Source organism: Gracilinanus agilis, chromosome 1 (genome assembly GCF_016433145.1).
Source record: "Gracilinanus agilis isolate LMUSP501 chromosome 1, AgileGrace, whole genome shotgun sequence".
Taxonomy (NCBI): domain Eukaryota; kingdom Metazoa; phylum Chordata; class Mammalia; order Didelphimorphia; family Didelphidae; genus Gracilinanus; species Gracilinanus agilis.
Window position 1 is genome coordinate 504,497,450 of NC_058130.1, and position 15,308 is coordinate 504,512,757.

At 36.9% G+C, this 15,308-nt stretch overlaps 1 pseudogene; it reads left to right on the top strand.

Annotated features, from left to right (window-relative positions):
* The first annotated feature begins 6,867 nt into the window (after window positions 1-6,867).
* Window positions 6,868-14,703, top strand: LOC123231689 (annotated as a pseudogene).
* Window positions 14,704-15,308: the final 605 nt, after the last annotated feature.

The following is a 15,308-nucleotide window of genomic DNA, read 5'->3' on the forward strand; positions in this document are numbered from 1 at the left end:
TATCATTTTTTCTAACTTCATTGTGAGTAATTGCCTTGTGTGAGTTCTCTATAAAATAGTCTTTTAGGCAAATGTTCATTTGGCATTTGACATTATACTTTCCAGGGATGTAAACATAGTTGATGAGGTTGATACATGCATTGCCATAGATGGCTCAATACTTTAGAGCAGGGGTCAGCAACATATGGCTCTCGAGCCATATCTGGCTCTTTTGAGGGCCAGATATGGCTCTTTGTGCAGGAGCCATAAAGTCAGTTTTTTTTCAGGCGCTGTTACAGGTGTGGGCACTGTGAGCACTGTACGGCTCTCAACGAAATTACATTTTAAAAAATGTGGCTTTTATGGCTCTCACGGCCAAAAAGGTTGCCAACCCCTGCTTTAGATAATCTGTGGAAAAGTGTGAGAAAGAAGAGGTATTAGGCTGCCTACCAAACTGAAGTTCTACACAGCCATTGTGCTGACCTCATTATTGTATTCCTATACAAAACCTAGCCAGTCTATCAGTGACATGCCAGGGAAATGAATCATTTCCATTTGAATTGTCACAGGAAGATTCTGAAGATCACTTGGCAAGATAAGGTACTGGATACTGAGGTCCTTTCTTGAGTAGAACTACCAAACATTCAAACTCTTCTGCAGGAAGCAAAACTCTGATAGGCTAATAAGAACACTACGAGTTCAACCAGAAGTTGTTTTTATGTTGTTTTATTAGGTAGGAATTACCTTGCAGAGAATTGTTTGCTTTCTACTTTTCTTCTTATTTTTAAATTTTGAGTTAGTGAGGATGGGAATTGGCCTTAGACACAGCTGTTTCCTTTGTCAGAAAACCCTCACCAATCCTTTCAAATACTTGGATATAGTTTATTTGAACCTTGTGACTTGGACTCAGGAGGTCTGCTACATGTATACAACTTTCCTCCCTATGCTCCTTGAACTCTAAATCCCTAGTGGATATGTCCTATAATTATTCTCCTCTGTAGATAAAGGGAAAATTAAATAATAGTTAAGGGTTTCTTTTCTTTCTTCTCTCCATGATCCATTATCATTAACCAATACACCTAAAGCAATATTTGACTTTGTTCAATCTTTTCTTGCTTAATATTGCTTTAAAAATCAAAAGACATAAAATGTTGGCCTTAAGTAACTCAAACTTATTCTGACTTTCAGTAGTCTGGCATTATTCTTTTTTTAAAAATAATTTATTTTTTTAACATTCTTTTATTTACAATTTTGAGTTCTCTGTTTCCCTCCCACCACCTTACCCACTGAGAAGGGCAATAATATTTTATCAATTATACACATTAAATTATGCAAAACATTTTCCTATTTTAGCCATATAACAATAAAGCAGGAAAAATAAAGTGAGAAAACTATACTTCAATTTGCACTTAGAGTTCATCAGTTCTTTCTCTGAAGGTGAAAAGTATTTTTTCATCACGAGTAGCCTGACATTCTCATAAAACTATGTTGCACTTTTTATTACTCCATAAAATCCCAAACAGACCTATGTTCTTTCCAGCTGTGATTTCTATATTTCTTCTTTTTTTCTGATCCTTCTTGTGTACCTAAGTTCTTCTACTTCTAGTCTGGGTCTTAATCATTCTCACCAAGGCTTTGTAGATTTCTTTTGGAAGTTTCTTTTCTTCCCATTTTATTCAAATGAATTAAATTGTAGTTATTGGGTTTCATGAATCTTGCAAGAGTTTCTGTCACATTTTTGATTCTTGCATTGGGATAACATTAGACTTTCACACTGTTAATGTCAGGTCAACACATGCCTGCAACAATACCCCTCAGGATGGAGCCCCTAATTATCAGTACTCACCTCCTCTTCCAATGAGGAAGTAGTCCCACCTATGTAGCAGGGCTTGGAATGCAAGGCACCTGTTCCTTCCCTGATGTTTCTAACTATCTTATCAATTGTAAGAGTCTCCTACCTATAACTTATATCCCGATGTTTAATGATTCTTCTTTTCTTTCTGTGTTGCATAAGGTTTTTCTTCTGGTAAATTTAAAGTTCTACATTTTATTTGTGTTGACTGAAATACTATATTTAGAATGAGTTATGATTTATAACAAGAAAGGAAAAATTATATTAATACTTTGTGAAATATGTTGTGTACACATTCAAATGTAGGCATACATATGCAGCATAAGGATGGTACAAAGAATTATATCAATTTGTTACTTTTTGAATTATTTCAAAATGTTAATAATATCTAGATATATTGCAAACAAATGTGAAATATTCTATCTCCTGACCAGTTATTTCTAAGTTATATATCATGGGATGACATGTGGAGTAGAATTCTTTGGAGGAAAACCAATCTCTATTCCAACTCTCAGTAGTTTTGGTACTGTTAATTTTTGAGATTAATAGTATTAATATACATAGGCATTTTTTACAATAGTAAGACTTGATTTGGTAATAATAAGATACAAATTTGTTAAAATAATATTTAGGACAAACCTTCAGTAAAGTGAATCCTTGTGCAAATTAAATAATTAAATAAATGTTCACTAAATCAATTCTCTTGGTAAGCCACCATTTGTTTAGTAACCCAGGGTTCAGTGGTAGGATGGTGGAACTTAAGAAAAGAAAATTATTAAGGAGCACCTTCCCAATAACATACAACCTTTCCTATTCAGAATCAGAGTTGGGGTAGGAAACATCTACAGAGCATGTGCCAAATGATCAGCAAATCTTAGGGTCAGAAAATACCTTAAAAACCATTTGGGGGCAACAAGGTCACATAGGGTGCACCAAGGCCTGGAGTTGGGAGGGCTTGGATTAAAATTTGACCTTAGACAATTTCTGACTATGTGACCCTGGGCAAATTATTATCTAGCCCTTGTTATTCTTCTGGCTAAGAATTAATATTAAAACAGAAAGTAAAGGTTTAAACAAAAAGAAAACAAAGCTATATGGCGTGTCATGTGTTTGGATAGAACTCCAAGGCATGATATTACTGATAAGGGGCCTGATTCAGTCTCATTTTGAAGAACTCTAATGAGATGACACATGTCACAAGAGGGAAATGTGGCCTATCAGTCCATTCTACTTTGGGATGGCTCTAACTATTATGATCTTTTTCTTCATATATAAAGTTTAGATCCATTTCTCTACAACTCCTGCCCATTATATTCCTGATTCTGATATCTTGTGGATGTATAGACTGAGTGTAATCTTTCTTTTATCTCTAGAACTTTAAAATCATGGGCATTATTGCTGTTTCACTTCTTGATTATTGATTCTTAGGGTCTTCTTTGTTGATATTCTTCTTATACTGTACATGACTACATTTTACTGCAATGCTTTATCATAACTGATTGTTTGGCAGATATGTGTGCTCAATTACCCTCTTTCACTTTCATTTTCATTTATAAAGCCCTTGTGAATCAGATTAGCCAGACTCAAGATTTGATGATTGGAACTTGTTAGATCTTTCTCCATTCCTGGTTGAGAGAGTGAATAAAAGCATAGGGTCAGAGAAGTGGAAGTCTTATTTGGGGGACAGTGATTAGGGTAGTATTGATGGAATAATATGTCTGAGTAGGGGATTAGAATGTCAATGTCACTGAATAATAATACTGAAGGAGACTTTAGAATTAATATACTTAATTAACTCATTTTACAGATGATGAGACTGTTAACTCCAGTTTGAAGTTACTCAGCAAATCAGTAGGAGGTATAAGACTTAAACTAGTTGACTATAGAGGAAGTGTTCTTTCTCCTATATTACACTGAAAAATAAGTCTAGAAAGGATATTTAGAAAAAAATGCAGTGGGAATAACATTATGAACTCTGTATTGAATCTATAGACCTCATGAAAGGTCTCATTAGTAGAACTGGGATGAACCAACTACTTTACAAAGTTTAGTTATTTCAATAGATTCAGAAATATACTTATTGTTTTCTTTAAAATTTGTTTGTTTGTTAGATTTAAATACCCAGCTAACTCCCTCCATCAGAAAAGGCATAATTTGACAAAAAGGCATGTGTATACCTAAAAAAAAACATGTTTTACTCATTTATATTTATCAGCTTTCTCTGGAAGTGGACATATACAAGCCATTCTTCCAATAATATTTTTGTTACTGTTCTCTTGTTTCTGCTCATTTTACTCTTCATAATTTCATGTATAAAATATTTTATTTTTATATTGTACTCATTTTATATTGTATATATTATATTATATATATATATTTATATATAAAATAACAATTTTATATTGTACTCATAGACTTACATTATACTTATAAATGACTTTGCAACTCTGCCTTGCTTACATCTAATCATACACAAATCAAGACATCATCCCATGATGTCATTGCTGCTCTTTAAAAATGAAAACAAAGAACTAGAACATATTAGAGTCAATATTGTCTCATAATTGTGCCACAAACTGGCCTTTCTTGATCTCCTCTCCAGCTAGTGCTTCCCTCCTCCAAAAAATTACATGGCATTTATTTTGTTTATCCTTATAAATGTACGTGTTATTTCCTATGATAGAATGTAAGCTTACTGAGGCCAAGAACTCTTTTGTTTTCTTCTTTGTATCTCCAATGTCAAAAAAGTTCACGGCATATGGTTGATATTTAATAAATGCTTCCTTGATTGAGAGTTTATTATTACTCAATTTCCTGTCACTTGAGGTCATGAGATTTTCATATATTTAAAAGGGACCATAAAAGTAAGAAAGCTCAACTGCTGTTTTTACAGATAAAGAAACTTAAACTTAGAAAGGCAAAGTACCTCATGATAAATAGTAGTAGCGCTAGAATTTGAATTCAGGTATTATGACTGCAAATCTAGCCCCCCATTTCCTGCCCCTGTTTAAGCATTTATAAAACATTTAGGAATCCCTGTCAGGAATATTACAGAGTATATTGCTTTGCCATACTGGGGACTTGAACTAAATCATCTCTTAGGTCCTTTCTAACTCAAAATTGTTAAGATCCTATGATCTTATTTTATCCTATTTTTGGATCTAATCAAAATATCTCTTCAGACATTTTGGGAAATTCATCAGGTTATCAGCAATGCTGGTAGAGTAATTGATCAGTCTTGTGCTGATCGACAAAGTAATAAAATCAATCAAGATATTTAGCGTGTCCTTTGGGAAACTGGCAGGCGTGGTGTATTTCAAGTTCCAAATGAAACAGAAAGTTGTTAAAAATAAAATGGTATTCTCAAGCCTTGTATATTACTACACTTTGAGGGTCTACAGCTTCTACTCTCTGGAATAGCTTCAATCGTGCCACCTGTGAGCCTGACTGAACATGAAATGGCAGGACAAGGTCACCAATGATAAAGCCTTGGAACAGTAGTTAATCTGCCAGCCTTGGTGTCGTGCTTGTCAGAAGAAAACTCTGCTGGGCCTGACATATTTAAGGAGAAGGTAACAGCAGGATAGTGAAGCACCTGTTGTGTTGTGAGCTAAAGGGGAGCTATTGTGAATAGGAAAAGCAAAAGTATGTTCGCAGGACTGGCAGATCAGAGCTCCAAGTCCCATGGCATAAATAACTATGGATGTCTGGGGAACACCTGCAATCTGCTCATCAGACTGGTGTGTGTCTATAAAGAATGGACTTACATCATTTTGAGCAAATGTTTTGGGCTTAACTGTGAGTCTACAAGGCAAAGTCACAAGTACCAATAGGCTATCCAGAGAGTAGATACATACAAATAATGGGACAGGCGCTGCATTTGCATAGTATAGAATGAATTGCTTTTCTTATTTCTTTCTTTTCAGTCAGGCCTACAAGCAAAAATTTAAGTGGTTCAACAAAAATTCAATTGAACAAATGCTTATTGAATGCATACTATATACGAGGCACTATGTTTGATCCTGGGATATAAAGACCAAAAAATAAATAATCCTTTTCCTCTAGGAGGCTATTTTCTACATGTGCATGGGAAAGCTAATACAAAGGTTGTAGAAAAGAGTACAAAATCCAAGGAATAATAGAATTTATAGCTGAGGAGGGTTATGGAGACAAGAAAATCAGGGAGAAGTTTTTGAGCCTTGCTTTGAATAAGGCGAGGGGTTTTAGTAGGTGGAGGCAAATATGTAGCATAATCTAAATGTGTGAGGACTCATGGAAAGGCACAGAGCTGAGAGATGGCTTGACATGTATGAGCAATAACTTACAAGTCACTTTGAAGCAATGTACAGAGAACAAATAATATGAAATAAGACACAAACACTAGGTCAAACTATATTATTTAGGTTTATGAATGCCAAATTGAGGGGTTTGAATTTTAACTTCGAAGTAATAAAGTACAGCTGATAATTTTAAACAGAAGTTTATTTGTCCAGATCTTTGTTTTGTGGATATGAATTTGATATCTAGGAGAAGGATGGGTTGATTGGAAAGGGAAGGCGCTGAAAGAAGTACGATACACTGGAAGGTTATATTAATAATCCGGATTCTAGGTGATTGAAGTGCTGAACAAAGAAAGACTGTAAAGAAAAAAAAAGCAGATGCATTAGCTTTCTTGAAAGTAGAATTAGCGGGATTCCTTGGGAGTGGGCTGTATGCAGGATGTGACCATCTTACTTTGTGTGTCACACCTGCCCACTCACCCCACCAGTTGAAGGAAAGATGGGCCAGACCAATTGCAGGATCCCTTGCCTCTAGCCCCGTCCAATGGGATTTTGGGAGCCTCTGCAGACTGGATGTGGCTTGGAGGAACTACTTGAGGTGCCAGGCACTGGGCTCTTGGTATTAGGAGCTGATCCTGGTGTTCAGAGAAGTCCCAAGCTCAGACAGACTGAGCTCTTATTGCTGTTGCCCCAGCAGTAGCATCTGCACCCACAGCCCATCCTCAGCTGCTGCGCTGTGCTATCCTCGTCGCCAACATGTCCCTTTCCCACAAAATGGCCTTGGACAAGGTAGACCTGAAGGGGAAAAAGGTCATCATGAGAGTGGATTTTAATGTTCCCATGAAGAACAAAGAGATAACCAACAACCAGAGAATCAGTGCTGCTGTTCCTAGGATTAACTACTGTTTGGATAATGGAGCCAAGTCTGTTGTTCTCATGAGCCGCTTGGGACAGGCCCGATGGTATCCCCATGCCTGAAAAATACACTTTGGAGACAGTGGCTGCAGAGCTCAAATCCCTGATGAGCAAAGATGTTCTGTTTCTGAAAGACTGTGTGGGTCCAGAAGTGGAGGAAGCCGTGCTAAGCCATCCAATGGTTCCATAATTTTGCTGGAGAATCTCCACTTCCATGGAGAAGAGAAAGGAAAAGGCATAGATGCTTCTAGGAACACAATCGAAGTGGTTCCAGCCAAAGTAGAAGCCTTCCACACTTTCCTCTCTAAGCTGGGGGATATTTATGTCAATCATGCTTTTCTTACTGCTCACCCTGCCCACAGATTCATGGTGGTAGTGAATCTGCCCCAGAAAGCAAGTAGTTTCCTCATGAAAAAGGAGCTGACTAATTTTGCCAAAGCCCTAGAGAGCCCAGAGAAGCCCTTTTTAGCCATCTTGGTTGGAGGTAAAGTGGCTGACAAGATCCACCTGATCAACAATATGCTAGACAAAGTCAATGAGATGGTCATTTGTAGTGGGATGGGTTTCATCTTCCTCAAGGTGCTCAACAATATGGAGATTGGAACTTCTCTTTTTGTTTTGTTTTTTTAAACATTTATTAATATTCATTTTTAGTAAAGTTAACATGGTTACATGATTCATGCTCCTACTTTCCCCTTCACCCCTCAGCCTCCCCCCACCCATGGCCGATATACATTTTCCCTGGTTTTAACATGTGTCATTGATCAAGACCTATTTCCAGATTGTTGATCATTGCATTGGTATGGTAGTTTTGAATCAAAATCCCCAATCATGTCTGCCTCAACCCATGTGTTCAAGCAGCTGCTTTTCTTCTGCGTTTCCACTCCTGCAGTTCTTCCTCTGAATGTGGGTAGCATTCTTTTCCATAAATCCCTCAGAATTGTCCTGGGTCATTGCATTGCTTCTAGTACAGGAGTCCATTACCTTCTATTTTACCACAGTGTATTGGTCTCTGTGTACAATGTTCTTCTGGCTCTGCTCCTTTTACTCTGCATCAGTTCTTGGAGGTCTTTCCAGTTCACCTGGAATTCCTCCAGTTTATTATTCCTTTGAGCACAATAGTATTCCATCACCAGCATATACCACAATTTGTTCAGCCATTCCCCAATTGAAGGACATACCCTCGTTTTCCAGTTTTTTTGCCACCACAAAAAGTGTGGCTATAAATATTTTTGTACAAGTCTGTTTATCTATAATCTTTTTGGGGTACAAACCCAACAATGGTATGGCTGGATCAAAGGGTAGGAATTCTTTTATAGCCCTTTGAGCATAGTTCCAAATTGCCATCCAGAATGGTTGGATCAGTTCATAACAACACCAGCAATGCATTAATGTCCCAATTTTGCCACATCCCCTCCAGCATTCATTAGTCTCCACTTCTTTCATTTTAGCCAATCTGCTAGGTGTGAGGTGATACCCCAGAGCTGTTTTGATTTGCATTTCTCTAATTATTAGAGATTTGGAACACTTTCTCATGTGCTTATTGATAGTTTTGATTTCTTTACCTGAAAATTGCCTATTCATGTCTCTTGCCCATTTACCAATTGGGAAATGACTTGATTTTTTATACAGTTGATTTTACTCCTTGTATATTTGAGTAATTAGACCCCTGTCAGAGTTTTTTGTTATAAAGATTTTTTCCCAATTTGTTGTTTCCCTTCTAATTTTGACTACATTGGTTTTTTGTACAAAAGCTTTTTAGTTTAATATATTCAAAGCCATTTATTTTACATTTTGTAATTTTCTCTAACTCTTGCTAGGGTTAAAAATCTTTCCTTTCCCAGAGATCTGACGAGTATACTATTCTGTGTTCACTTAACTGATTTATAGTTTCCCTCTTCATATTCAAGTCATTCACCCACTCTGAATTTATCTTGGTGTAGGGTGTGAGATGTTGATCTAAACTTAATCTCTCCCATATGGTTTTCCAAATTTCCCAACAGTTTTTGTCAAATAGTGGATTCATGTCCCAAAAGTTGGGCTCTTTGGGTTTATCATACACTGTCTTGCTGATGTCATTTACCCCAAGTATATTCCACTGATCCTCCCTTCTATCTCTTAGCCAGTACCATACCGTTTTGATGACTGCTGCTTTGTAGTAAAGTTTAATATCTGGTACTGCTAGGCCCCCTTCCTTCACATTTTGTTTCATTATTTCCCTTGATATTCTTGATCTTTTGTTATTCCAAATGAACGTTGTTATAGTTTTTCCTAATTCAGTAAAAAAGTTTTTTGGTAGTTTGATAGGTATAGCTCTAAATAAGTAAATTAATTTGGGTAGAATGGTCATTTTTATTATATTAGCTCATCCTACACACGAGCAATCAGTGTTTTCCCAATTGTTTAGATCTAGTTTTATTTGTTTAGAAAGTATTTTGTAGCTGTTTTCGTATAATTGCTGTGTTTGTTTTGGTAGAGAGATTCCTACGTATTTTATATTGTCTAGAGTGATTTTAAATGGTGTTTCTCTTTCTATCTCTTGCTGTTGTGATGTGTTGGAAATATATAGAAATGTTGATGATTTATATGCATTTATTTTGTATCCTGCAACTTTGCTAAAGTTGTTGATTATTTCTACCAGCTTCTTAGTTGATTTTCTAGGATTTTTTAAGTAGACCATCATATCATCTGCAAAGAGTGATAGCTTAGTCTCTTCATTGCCTATTTTGATACCTTCAATTTCTTTTTTTTTCTCTAATTGCTACTGCTAGTGTTTCTAGTAATATGTTGAATAATAGAGGTGATAATGGGCATTCTTGTTTCACTCCTAATCTTATTGGAAAGGCTTCTAATTAATTTATTCCCATTGCATATGATGCTTATTGATAGTTTTAGGTATAGACTGTTTATTATTTTTAGGAAAGGTCCTTCTATTCCTATACTTCCTAGGGTTTTCAATAGGAATGGATGCTGTATTTTGTCAGAAGCTTTTTCAGCATCTTTTGAGATAATCATGTGATTTTTGTTTGTTAGATTGTTGATATGGTCAATTACGTAGATGGTTTTCCTAATGTTTAACCATCCTTGCATTCCTGTTATAAATCCTACCTGATCATTATGGACGATCCTCTTGATTACTTGCTGGAGTCTCTTTGCTAGTATTCTATTTAAGATTTTCGCATCTATATCCATTAGGGAGATTGGTCTGTAGTTTTCTTTCTCCGTTTTTTATCTACCTGGCTTTGGAATCAGTACCATATTTGTGTCATAAAAGGAATTTGGTAGGACTCCTTCTTTGCTTATTATATCAAATAATTTGTATAGTATTGGGATTAGTTGCTCTTTGAAAGTCTGATAGAATTCACTTGTGAATCCATCAGGCCCTGGCGATTTTTTCTTAGGGAGTTCTTTGATGGCTTGTTCAATTTCTTTTTCTGATATGGGATTATTTAGGTATTCTATTTCTTCCCCTGTTAATCTAGGCAATTTGTATTTTTGTAAATATTCATCCATATCTCCTAGATTGCTATATTTATTGCCATATAATTGGGTGAAATAGTTTTTAATGATTGCCTTAATTTCCCCTTCATTAGAGGTGCTGTCTCCCTTTTCATCTTTGATACTGCCAATTTGGTTTTCTTCTTTCCTTTTTTTATTAGATTGACCAGTACTTTGTCTATTTTATCTGTTTTTTCAAAATACTAGCTTCTAGTCTTATTTATTAATTCAATAGTTCTTTTACTTTTGATTTTATTAATTTCTCCCTTGATTTTTAGTATTTCTAATTTAGTTTTCATCTGGGGATTTTTAGTTTGCTCACTTTCTAATTTTTTAAGTTGCATGCCCAATTCATTCATCTCTGCCCTCCCTAATTTGTTAATATATGCACCTCAAGGATATAAATTTCCCCCTGAGTACTGCCTTGGCTGCATCCCATAGAGTTTGGAAGGATGTCTCATCAGTGTCATTCTCTTCAATGAAATTGTTGATTATTTCTATGATTTCTTCTTTAACTAACTGGTTTTGGAGAATCATATTATTTAATTTCCAATTAGTTTTTGATTTGCCTGTCCATGTGCCCTTACTAATTATTATTTTTATTGCATTATGATCTGAGAAGGTTACATTTATTATTTCTGCTCTTTTGCATTTGTTTGCAATGTTTCTATGCCCTATTACATGGTCAATCTTTTTAATGTACCATGTGCAGCTGAAAAGAAGGTGTATTCCTTTTTGTCCATATTTATTTTTCTCCACATATCAATTAAATCTAATTTGTCTAGGACTTCATTCACCTCTCTTACCTCTTTCTTATTTATTTTTTGGTTTTATTTATATAGATCTGAAAGAGGAATATTTAGATCTCCCACTAGTATGATTTTACTATCTATTTCCTTTTTGAGCTCTGCCAGTTTCTCCTTTATGAATCTGGATGCTATGCCACTTGGTGCATACATATTGAGCAATGTTATTTCCTCATTGTCTATACTGCCTTTAATCAGGATGTAATGACCTTCCCTGTCTTTTTAAATCATATCTATTTTTACTTTGGCTTTGTCAGAAATCATAATTGCCATTTCTGCCTTCTTTTTCTCATTTGATGCCCAAAAGATTTTGCTCAAGCTCTTAACCTTAAACTTGTGTATGTCTACCCTCCTCATATGGCTTTTTTGTAAACAACATATGGTAGGATTTTGGTTTCTAATCCACTCTGCTATTTGCTTCTGTTTTATGAGTGAGTTCATCCCATTCACATTCAGAGTTATAATTATCTGTTTTGTATTCACCAACATTTTTGTATCCTCTCCTAGTTCTACTCCTTCTTCTTAAAGTATTTCCTTTTAAACCAGTGGTTTGCTTTAAGCCAGTAACCCTTGTTCCCTCCCTTGATTAATTTCCCTTTCTACCCCCTCCCTTATTTTCCCCCTCTTTTTATTTTTAAGGCCTAATGAATTCCCTCCCCTTTCTCCTCCCTTCCCTTTTTTGACCTTCCCACTCCCCTGCTCCCCTTGGTTTATCCCTTCTGACTTTCTCAGTAGGGTTAGATAGACTTTTATATCCCAATGGATAATATAGCTACTCTTCCCTCTCAGGTTTAATTACACTGAGAGTACGGTTTAAATATTACCTCTTAATGCTCTCTTCCTCTCTTTCTTATAATAGTATTCATCCCTTTCCCCTTCCCATACCCTCTTTGTGTATGACAGATTATCCTATTTTTCTCATTCATTCAAGTTTCTCTTGGTGTCCTCTACTTTTCACTCCCCTCTTTCCCACCCCCCATGTCATCTTAGACCATTTAGTATTGCAACCTCTCCCTATGTATAATTCTTCTGATTACTATAATAGTGAATAAAGTTCATTACAGAGAATTATACATAACATTTTTCACATAGGAATACAAATAATTAGATCTTATTGAAGCCCTTACAGAGGCAAATTTAAAAAATACGAGTTTTCTTTCTTTCCCCTCTGTTTCTTATTTACCTTTTCATGTTTCTCTTGATTTTTGTGGTTGTATATTGAACTTTCTGTTTAGTCTTGGTCTTTTCTGTGCAAATACTTGGAAATCTTTCATCTTGTTGAATGCCCAAACTTTCCCCTGGAAGTATATAGTTAGTTTTGATGGGTAGGTAATCCGTGGGTGTAAACCCAGTTCTCTTGCCTTTCAGAATATCATATTCCAAGCTTTGTGATATTTTAGTGTGGAAGCTGCCAGATCCTGTGTGATCCTGATTGGTGCTCCTTGATATCTGAATTGTCTCTTTCTGGCTTCTTGTAAGATTTTTTCTTTTACTTGGAAGCTCTTGAATTTGGCTATTATATTCCTGGGGGGTTGTCTTTTCAGGGTCTAGTGTAGAGGGTGATCTATGGATCCTTTCAATGTCTATATTGCCCTCTTGTTTTAGAACTTCAGGGCAATTTTGCTGAATAATTTCTTTTAGTATGGAGTCCAAATTTCTATTAATTTCTGCTTTTTCAGGAAGTCCAATGATTCTCAGATTGTCTCTTCTAGACCAGTTTTCTTAGTCTGTCACTTTCTCATTGAGATATTTCATATTTCCTTCTGTTTTATCAGTCTTTTGACTTTGTTTTATTTGTTCTTGCTGTCTTGAGAGATCATTAGCTTCTAATTGCTCAATTCTAGCCTTTAGGGACTGGTTTTCGGCTATAATCTTTTGGTTTTCCTTTTCAATCTGGTCATTTCTGGTCTTCAGTTGACTTGCCTCACTTTCCAATTGTGAAATTCTGCCTTTTAACCTGTTATTTTCTTGCCAGATCTCTTCCATCTTTCTCATCATCTCAGATTTGAACTCTTCAATAGCTTGTGACCAGTTTTCATTATTTTGGGAAGTTTTGGATATGATTACTTGTTTGTTCTCCTCTGCTGTTTGCTCTACTGTCTGGACTTTCTCTGTGTAAAAGTTGTCCAGTGTTACAGATTTCTTCTTGATGATCTTTCTCTTTTGGTGTTCTTGTCTCTGGCTTGCCGTTGTTAACCCTGTGCCCTCTCAGGTTTATTCTCACACCCAGAGTCTGTTTGCACTCTCTAGGCTCCTGAAGTCTCAGATATTGTTGTTCTCAGGGTCAGTCCTCCTGGTGGCCCCCTTGTTTGTTCCTCTGTCTGAGGCTCCTTTAAGAGTTTCAGGGCACTGTTTCCACAGTTGTGCACCTCTCTACACTGGGTCCTCACTCAAGGCCTATTCCTGTGCTCAGGATCTTAGTGAGCTCCCACGCTCAGGATCTGTGGATGCAAGAGACTGCTCTTGTGCCTGTACTCAGGGTCTATGTTCATAGACCACGTGTGTTCTTTAGCCTATTGGAGTCTTAAGTCTTGCTGCTCTCAGGAACAGGCCCTGGTGACCCCAGTAGCTGCCAAGGACTTAATGGGTGCCCCAAGCTTGCTCTAACTCTTGCGTGCTTGCTTTGGCACTGTAGGTGGTTTGGGGTGGTGGAGGGGTTTGCTCAGCTTGCGTTTTAGGGAGAGTTATTTCACCCCCTTATAGCATGGAAATGCTCCAATTCCATGTACCTTTAATGCTGTGCCCTGTTGTGGAGTCCCTTTCATTCCTCTGGATTTGTTTTTATGTCTTCTTGAGGAGACCTTTATGTTTCGGTTAGGAGAGGTTAAGCAGCTGCTTTTTACTCTGCCGCCATCTTAACCAGGAAGTCTTGAATATCGGAACTTCTCTTTTTGATGAAGAGGAGGCCAAGTTTGTCAAAGACCTGATGGCCAAGGCTGAGAAAAACAGAGTCAAGATCACCTTGCCTGTTGACTTTGTGACAGTGGACAAGTTTGATGAGAATGCTAAGACTGGCCAAGCCACCTTGACCTCTGGCTTCCCTGCTGGATGTATGGGTTTGTACTGTGGTACTGAGAGCTACAAGAAGTATGCAGAAGCTGCAGCCCATGCCAAACAGATTTTATGAAATGGACCTGTTGGAGTATATAAATGGGAACTTTTTGCACAGGGAACCAAAGTGTTGTTGAACAATGTGGTCAAGGCCACCAGCAGGGGATGCATCACTATCATAGGCAGTGGGGATACTTCCACTTGCTGTGCCAAATTGAACACTGAGGACAAAGTCAACCATGTGAACACTGGGGGTGGTGCCAGTCTGGAGCTGCTGGAGGGCAAAATCCTCCCTGGGGTGGCTAGTCTGAGCAATGTTTAAAGGTCAGCACTTTCCTGTCTGCTGGTTCCTATGTACAACCCATCAAACTTGACCCTGCACTGCTTCTTGTCCCTCTCTCCTTGTCATTAGGCAAGTTTCTCCCTCAAGACTCAATCAGTGGCCAGAAGTTGGGGCAATGAGAACCCCAGAAGCAACTCAACTCCTCTTATTTCCTGGGTGTGCCTGTTGTCAGATTTCACTTGAACTTACTTAGTGTGTCTAACTATTGTTGTGATCTGTAGAGTATAATATACACACATATTTATATTTTGCCTTTAGAAAGGAAAAAACCGAAGCTACTGTTAGCCATATTCTCTTGAAATAGTTTGTTCTATTCAACATTGTGAGCAGCTGTTTTTGTCATTACCCACACACGGTATGGAAACAAGAAGAAACTCCAGTTTTGGGGGGGGATGGTCGACCTATTAAATAAACATTTCATAAGAGTGCCAGTTCAATTAAAAAAAAGTAGAATTAGCAAAAGGTGATAACAGAATGAATGTGGTGGAATGCGGTGCAGGAAAGGAAAGACTGGAGCTAAGTGGAAGATTACAATCTCAATAGTATTGGAGGAGTTCAAGAGGTAGATTTGAGAGGTAAAAATA